The sequence below is a fragment of the Hydractinia symbiolongicarpus genome, chromosome 14 (genome assembly GCF_029227915.1).
Source record: "Hydractinia symbiolongicarpus strain clone_291-10 chromosome 14, HSymV2.1, whole genome shotgun sequence".
NCBI classification, from domain to species: Eukaryota; Metazoa; Cnidaria; class Hydrozoa; order Anthoathecata; family Hydractiniidae; genus Hydractinia; species Hydractinia symbiolongicarpus.
In genome coordinates, this window is record NC_079888.1 from 11068181 (window position 1) to 11077257 (window position 9077).

Sequence of the window (9077 nt, forward strand, 5' to 3'; positions counted from 1 at the left end):
TTCGTCGTGTTCTTTTTGTTCATTTCTTTTTTATCTCACCTTTCAGACGAAACTAAATGTCATTTATTTACAGTCTTGTAGTTAGCCACCATATTGGTTTTAATTCTTCGACACATCGAGTTGATTTTTATAAGTAAAAATTATTATTAACTGCACTGTTGTAATCATGTCGTCACATTCCGCTCTGTGGAATTGAGTAAAAAATACTAGGTATATTTCCAGGACTCAGGAAAACACTGCTTCATACCTGTTTTGTTGGACTTGAGAACAATTGTTTTAAAAAATTAGAATTGTCGGTATGCAAATTTAATATTACCTATGACCAATCAACATCCTTCGATCAATCAAACTTGAGAAATTTGTTCACTTTGTTCTAAGACTCTCTAATTAACGCATAATTAGCATAAAAAAGAAGCGGTAAAGTATTTCAAATGGCGGGAAAAAATATCAAATTTAATTCACTTCTGTGATGTATTTGTTTTCTTGTAATGTTTCTTTCTTATTTACGTTTGTTGTTACTACTTTGCAAGTAATAATGATGATAGTTAGGATATAGATGGGCTATAGATGGGCCATGGATGGGCTATAGATGAGATATATTGGACATCTTTATACTCTACAATGGTTCCTCGTCCCTATAAAATACAAATAATGTAAAAAAAAATTTTCTTTGAACAACTCTTTAAAATCTCTCTTTGCTCTTTAAAAACAATTAATTTTGATGTACAGTTGACTCTTCCCAATTCGAATTCCCACGGGGAAAAATTTGTGTTTTAATTACTTTGTTAATTATAGAGATATTTGAATTATAGAAAGTCTCTGTAATTTGAGCTTTAAGCTTCAGAGAGTGAAAATTCGAATTACAGAGAGAAATTACGCTAATTTCAAAATCGAGAAAACATAATTCAAGTTTCATTCAGTCTTTATTTTTATAGTTCACACACAAAAAAACTCTATGTAAAAACTGTTGAATATTTGATTGCTTTGCATTGTAGAGACGATCTTTTTTGACAATACCATTTGTCAAAGCCCTGTTTGCACTCTAAAATTCGAATTAGGGAGAGAATCGTGCTGAAGGGACCGAAAAACTGTTCGAATTATAGAAAGTTTCGAATTATAGAAAGTTTCGAATTAAAGAAATTCGAATTGTAGAAAGTTTCCTATAAAGGCCGTTTCACATTACAGAAATATATTGAATTCAATATATTGGAAATTATTGATAACTATTGAAAATTATTGCCTCAATTAATTGACATAATGTGAAACCAACTTTTGAGACACGTTCGAAAAAACATTACGCAATCGCTTTCAATACTTGTCAAGACTTTTTAATTCAAACACGGTTTGAATTAAAAAATATTGCAAGGGAAATTCTTTTGTTGTGAGAAGACTCAATTGTTCTCCGAACAATAGAAAAATCGAATCAGCAAAGTATTCGAAATTTGTCTGTCTGAAATAAACAGTAAATGAAACATACGATCGAAGATAAAAGATGGAGCAAAATAACATTTATTATTTTGAAAGTCAGCCACACGATTTTGCTACGAATGATCAAATACTATTTCCTCAAGCTACGACGCAACAGCAACATGCCGCACATGTCTTCACTCAGAGCTCACCAAAACCAACCTCGTCAATCTTGAGCCAAAACACACAAATATTCGGTCAGAGCGTGCCACAGCAACTTCAACCTTCACTCAGCCCGTATTTCAAAATCCTGAAGATGAAACTTCTGCGAAACCTCAGAAGCGAGGAAGAAAAGGCTTGAAACATGAGAAAGTTTGGAGTAGTGGTGAAACTGAACATTTGATAAATTTGTGGTCACAACACGAAGTTCTATACAAAGTTAGTTGCCCAGGATATATGGACAAAAACAAAAAACAACTGGCACTTGTAGCGATTGCAGCCGAGCTAAATTGTAGCGAGAGTGAAGTACAAAAGAAGATGCTGCTGGGCTCATTCGCAGGTATTTGCGGAAACTCTCTTCGTCATACAAACGTAGTTCTTGCACTAAGTTATCGTAAACACCGATCGATTTTCGTTTTTTCATCCACTCCTTCAACCAAATTCTACGCGTAACCTTAGGTTTGGAAAAGTTTGTCGGAAGTAAAGTTGTAGCAATAGTAATCGCAGCAACCGCTTTTCTCTGTTCCTCAGACATTTTGAATTACAACAAAATTTAAATGGACATTTAAAGAGACATTTAAAGAGACAATTTGCAATAATTCGAAATATTTTCCAATATAATGAATTCAATAATTTTCAATTGATATCATTATTCATAAATATATTGCTGTCAATATTTTTCTATATATTGCTGTAATGTGAAACGGCCTTAAGAGTTTCTTAAGGAAAATTGACGGTTACTAAGCACTTGTTTGAATTATATAAATATTAAAATTATAGAGATTCGAATTAGAGGGAGTCAACTTTATATCACACCCAGTACTCGGTATAGGTTATAGAAACTTGCAAAACACGGTTTGTTTGTTTCATTCATGAAGAGTGAGCCAAGGGCACGAATTTTTAGTGCAGAACACTAGTATTTAAAAGTTAGTATTTATAAAAAAATAACACCCGCAAATGTTTACAAACAACTTCGACGTGGTTCGATGTTTCCCTTTAACGGGAAGCTTAGCTACTCTGAAGCTACATTTAGGATTAAGTTATCATTTATTAGTCAGTGCGGTAACACCCGGGGGCCAGGAAGGGGGACGGCAAAGGCCCTCCCAAAATTTTTCCTACTAAAAAAAAGAAATAAAGAAAGAATGATCGGATCCTTTCCGTAGATCATTATTATGAAAATCACTGAATGTTTTAAGGGGCTGGCAGCACATTTTAAAAAGTTCAAATGCGATGCAAATTGTTTAAAAAGGGCTAACACCCTTAAAATTTCTAATGTTTTTAACAATTTTTATATTATTGTGGTCGCGTAATATAAATAAACAATGCAGTTTTTCTAAATTACAAAAATATCGAAACATTCATCGTGATTTTTACCATTTAACCATGAAATCGTTGACGTCTGAAAGGGCATTTTCCGACAATCTAGAGATGTAAAATTTAACAAAAAGCCCAGGGGCTTGAAGATTTCCGCCATTAGCCTAAGTTTGATTTTAATAATATTGTTGTTGATCTGGTTTCGAATGCCTTTTGTTTGTGTAACAATAAATCTATTATCTGTTAGCGTTGTTGTGGCAACGATGTTATGAAATTAAATGAAATTATAACGATATTTTAACAAATTTTAAAGTATATTGTAGAAAAATTATAACTGTATTATAGAATATATTTAATGATATTATACAAGTGTATTCTGGCCTTAACTAACCTGCAATGTTAACCCTATTCGGTCCGGGGTTTTTCGAACATACTATGACCGGGGGGGGGCGGATTCCGCCCCCCCTCAATAACTTTTCATAGGGTTGTTCAAATTGAATCAAACTTGGCACACTTATAGTACGTCATAAAAGGAACAAAATGGCGCCAAAAAAAATTTGCTTGCGTCAGCACATTTTCTGTGACGTCATCAAAAGCTTAAAAATTGTTAAAAATGCCACTATCTGCTTAAAATATAATTACTTTTGTTCTAGAGCGAATTTTTACATTCTGTTTGAAGTTTCTGAAAGCTAAATAAAAGTTATTTAACATATCTTCCGGTTTTTACATGGATCGGATAAAAAATTGCCAAAAATTGCCCGAAAATCCGTCTTTTTCTGATTTTCGGGTAAAATCCGACAAAATCGGGAAATCGGATTAATCACGTGTCAAAATTATTCAAAATGATTCTTCTTAATGAAACAAAGTTGTGTTGAAAGTTTCAAGTTCTAAGGATAATCCTAACAGGAGTTATTATATTTTCTCCATTATAAGGATTTCATAGAGATTTTTAGGGGTAGTTTCGAGTAATGGCCAATATCAAAGCCTCTGAAAGGTATGGGACCTAAAAAATTTGCATGCAGGTGTCTAATAGATAAATGTTGAAACTCAGTAAGTATTATAGCCATATAACAAAGCAATCAGGAGTTATTATAAAAAAACCGTCAGGGGGGGCGGAATCCGCCCCCCCCCCGGACCGAATAGGGTTAAAATACAAATAAAATTCATGAATAATTAATTAGTTCTGCTGAATATAGCTTTAGTCTACGTGCTTGAAAAATTGTACAGAAAGAAATGACGTAACATCAAAGATGGCGCATTATAAGACGATCTTCATTATGCTACACTGCACGAGCTTTAACTTTCGATAGCATATAAACTTTAAAATAAAGTATTGTTCATTGGATGATGAAACAATCTGTTGCACTGTTAGGATTCTTATTGGCTTAAAACTCATTTTAGCCTCGTTCTCAGAAAAAAATCTTTAGCCTGGATAAGTTTTGGGAGTCCAGCCTAGCTGCGCTGTGTCTATCTATCTATCCCTCTATCTCTCTATCTCCTCAGGCGGTTTAAAAGATTCCGCCTTCGCTGGCGGAAATAAAAAATTTCCACTATATAAAGCAAAATTCATACATGTAATTTTTCTATATAGGCCCTGAATATAAAAATTTTGGTTACGGCACTGTTAGTACTACATAAAATGGGTAATGTTTAAATATTACCCTTTTTTTCTAAGGCTAGCTAGAGTAACTATGAAATGACAAGCCTACGGATTTAGCTGGGTCAAGAATCAAAAACCAGAGAGGGACATTACATCACAGCTTCGTGCCTTATCGCTAGCTACACATATTTAAGAACACTTGTGGGAAATTTCATTGTTCATTATGTCACCCCATATGGATTTATATGGTTGGTATTTAAAAAATAGTTGCACGCAGCCTTGTTTTAATCTACCTGGGTCTAAACGAAATATGGAGGAGTTCATTATCCAGAAATAGCGACAGCCGTGGATTATATGGAGCAAAAAGAACTTGTATTTTGCATGGGCAACCTATCCGTTCATGCATGTGTAAACTTTGTGGTTTATCACACCTGCAATGAATATTGTAGAGCACTTGGACTGAAATGTTTAGAGTAACTTATTTTTATATTTTATGTTTCTTACCTTCTATTATGTTAGCACTGTAACTGACCACAGTTAAATATGACTTAACTGAGATTGCATTTCGAGTATTAAAGAGTCTTAATTTTAAAGATACAGGCAGCATCAGCTAGGAATTTCTTATAAATAAATACTAGTCAACATATTTTAGTTATTTTTTTTGTTTTGTTCATACTTAATAAATAGATATTTTCAATTACATAGTCTGTTGGGTCTAAACGTTGATGAATCCAGAATCTGTTCACATTGTTTCCTAAAATCAGGATGCAAGTAATCATTTCCATACTGCAATACATTTGACAATTCTGCAACATTATTTAGCTCCTCTTCTGTTACTTGAAAACCTAAAAGACAGATTAATTGGGCTAATGTTCTATTTTGTTCTTGACAATATATTTGTTATGAGATGATAGTATAGTATATAAAAATTATGTTCTTTTTAGAAGTGTACAATTTATGTTATGTTAACATTAAAGAAAAAAGAGAAAGTTCTTACCACATTCTTCTAACCCATATCTTTCTGAAAAATCGTAAATGTGGTTAGGTTTTCCTTAAGGCAACATTGTATTTCGCTGACATCGTATGCAATGTGTATTCCACACTATTTCCTTAAAATCGTCTAATTCTTTTTTTACAAGTGGAATCATGATAAAAGCCGGCTGGTCTCTAAAAAAATGCTGTATAAACACACCTTTTTATAGTTCTACAATAATTTTATAGTTCCATTTTTGAGATTAATTTTTTGAAAAGATTTGCCTGTCACAAGAGTTATTGGAATCATAATGATTTTCTGTGATAAGCCAGTTAACCCCTCCTTGAAGTACTTTTCGAGTCTTTCGTGCAGCTCTTTCCACCAGCGCTCAATCTAAAACGACAAAAGTCACCTTTGGATATACATTATACTAAGTATAATTTAAAGCTATAACTTGTTAACTTTAAAATCACGAAATTTACAAATTCTCAGACCTTGAAATAAAATTATTATACCTGGTTCCAATTTGAAGGACCATAGTAAACAGAATCAGTTGGGTCAGCAAGATTGCCCTTATTATTACGTAGATATGCCTGCATAGTAGCCATCACTCCAGTTTCTCTACCTCTATCCATTCTCAAATATGATGGTAACATTCTTGTCTTGTACAGATATTCCAAAAACCAACGACCTATGATTTCGGGTTTGGAATTTGTTGTCCACACTTTGAGCCATAGTATTTTTCTACTGGCTGTATCCATACAGCCATATATAGCCAGAGGAAAGGTACTGTTTTGAAACCCAATTAGTTTATCGTGACCATCCACAGATTAAAACCAGTTTGGACCTTTGGTGGTAAAACATATTTTGGCACGCTTTCTTTTAAACCCAGGTTGACGAGTTTCCAATCTTTCTGGGTCTATAGCATACATCATGTTATAAACTCTGTCTCTAGGTACCTTTATATCATATTTTTGTCGCATTTTATTTGCATTGCCCTATATCCTAGCAATTTCCCTGGTGCATTCATCACATTCTCCACTGCAGCCGTCACCTTGCTTAGGCCACCATCAAAAATGTGTTATGTTCGCGTCCTGAAGACCCTGCAAGAATGATTCGGTCGGTCGGTCGGGCGTATTTTTCCCCGACATTTTTAGATTGGAGCGAGTAAATTCGTTCCCAGTGCTACAAAAAAGTATAGCGTCACACTCGACATCTTTTGCAGACCCTTTTTCGCTGCCCCACAAACTGTCAGTAGCACGAGGAGTACAAGTCGTTTCCAAGTGCGCTATTGTCCTATAACACCGTCAACTACGTTTACACGCAATTAAAGGTTGTGAAATAGCCTTTTGCCGCCTAATAAAGGCCTTACACGCAATTCACGTGTTTCCAGGTGCCTGCGCAGATTTCCACCGGTCTAGTTCTTCCAATCTTAATGCACTACGACGTCCCAATTCGTATTCCATTGTGCCATTGCCTTATAACAACGTCATACTTGTACAGGCCTCTAAAGGCTGTAATACGGCCTTTGTGGCCCATTTAAGGTCTTTCACGTAAATCACGTGGTCCACGTGCCTGCACAGGTTCCAACAGAGTGGTCTCTCCACTTTGAATGGTTTAGGTCGTCTTAAGTCGTTTTCTAGTGCGCCATTGTCTTATAACACTGTGAACTACGTTTACAGACCTTTAAAAGCTGTTATATGACATTTTACGGAATCATAAAGGACTTACACGTAGACTACGTGGTTCCACTTGCCTGCGCAGTTTCCCAACAGAGTAGTCTTTCCACCGTGAATGGACTACATCGTCCCAAGTCGTTTTCTATTGCGCCACTGCTTTATAACGCCGTGAACTCCATTTACAGGCCTTTAAAGGCTGTGATATAGGCCTTTGCCGCCTAATAAAGGCGTTACACGTAATTCACGTGTTTCCACATGCCTGCACAGGTCCCAACGGTGTAGTCCTTCCAGACTCAACGAAATACGACGTGTCCAATCGTTTTCGATTCCGTCATCGCCTTATAACACCGTGAACTACGTTTAAAGACCTTTAAAAGCTGTTATATGACCTTTTACGGAATCATTAAGGCCTTACACGTAGACTACGAGGTTCCACTTGCCTGCGCAGTTTCCCAACAGAGTAGTCCTTCCACTCTCAATGAACTACGTCGTCCCAAGTAGTTTTCCAGTGCGCCATTGTCTTATAACACCGTCAAATACGTTTACAGGCATTTAAAGGCTGTGATATAGCCTTTTGCCGCTTATTTAAGGCCTTACACGAAAATCACGTGCTTCCACGTGCCTGCGCAGGTCCCAACGGTCTAGTCCTTCCACTCTCAATGGACTACGTCGTCCCAAGTTGTCTTCCAGTGCGCTATGGCCTTGCAAGACCTTGAACTACGCTTACTGGCCTTTAAAAGCTGTGATGTGGCTCTTTCGTCGCCTAATAAAGGCCTTATACGTGAATTACATGCTTCCACCTGCCCGTGCAGGTTCCCAACGGTCTAGTCCTTCCATTCTCGATGGCCTAAGACGTCCGAAGTCGTTTTCCAGTTCGCTATGGCCTGATAACAACCTCAAGTACGCGTACAGGCCTCTAAAGGCCGTAATACGGCATTTGTGGTTAAATTAAGGTCTTTCAGGTAAATCACGTGGTTCCATGTGGCTGTGCAGTTTCCCAACAGAGTAGTCCTTCCACTCTCAATGGACTACGTCGTCCCAAGTCGTTTTCCAAGGCGCCATTGTCTAATAAACCGTCAACTACGCTTACAGGCATTTAAAAGCTGTGATATAGCCTTTTGCCGCCTAACAAAGAACTTACACGTAAATCACGTGGTTCCACGTGCCTGCACAGGTTCCAACAGAGTGGTCCCTCCACTCTAAATGGTCTAGGTCGTCTTAAGTCGTTTTTTAGTGCGTCATTGTCTTATAACACTGTGAACTACGTTTACAGACGTTTAAAAGCTGTTTTATAACCTTTTACGGAATCATAAAGGCCTTACACGTAGACTACGTGGTTCCACTTGCCTGCGCAGTTTCCCAACAGAGTAGTCCTTCCACTCTCAATGGACTACGTCGTCCCAAGTCGTTTTCCAGTGCGCCATTGTCTTATAACACCAATAACTCCGTTTACAGGCAATTAAAGTCTGTGATATATCCTTTTCCCGCCTAATAAACCCCTTACACGTAAATTACGCGGTTCCACGTGCCTGCGCAGGTTCCCAACGCTCTAGTCCTTCCAATCTCAACGGACTGCGACGTGTGAAATCATTTTCTATTGCGCCGCTGCTTTATAACGCCGTGAACTCCATTTACAGGCTTTTAAAGGTTGTGATATAGCCTTTTGCCGCCTAGTAAAGCCCTTGCACGTAAATCACGTGGTTACACGTGCCTGCGCTTGTTTCCAACAGTGTAATCCCTTCACTCTCATTGGACTACGACGTTCCAAGTCGTTTTCCATTGCGCCATTGTCTTATAACACCGTGAACTTCGTTTACAGGCCTGTAAAGGCTGTTATATGATCTTTTATGGCCTAATAAAGGCCTTACATGTAAACTATGTTGTT

General features: G+C 36.9%; 1 pseudogene; it reads right to left on the reverse strand.

The window, feature by feature from the left end:
- Nucleotides 1-5847: 5847 nt before the first annotated feature.
- Nucleotides 5848-7413, reverse strand: LOC130625616 (uncharacterized; annotated as a pseudogene).
- Nucleotides 7414-9077: the final 1664 nt, after the last annotated feature.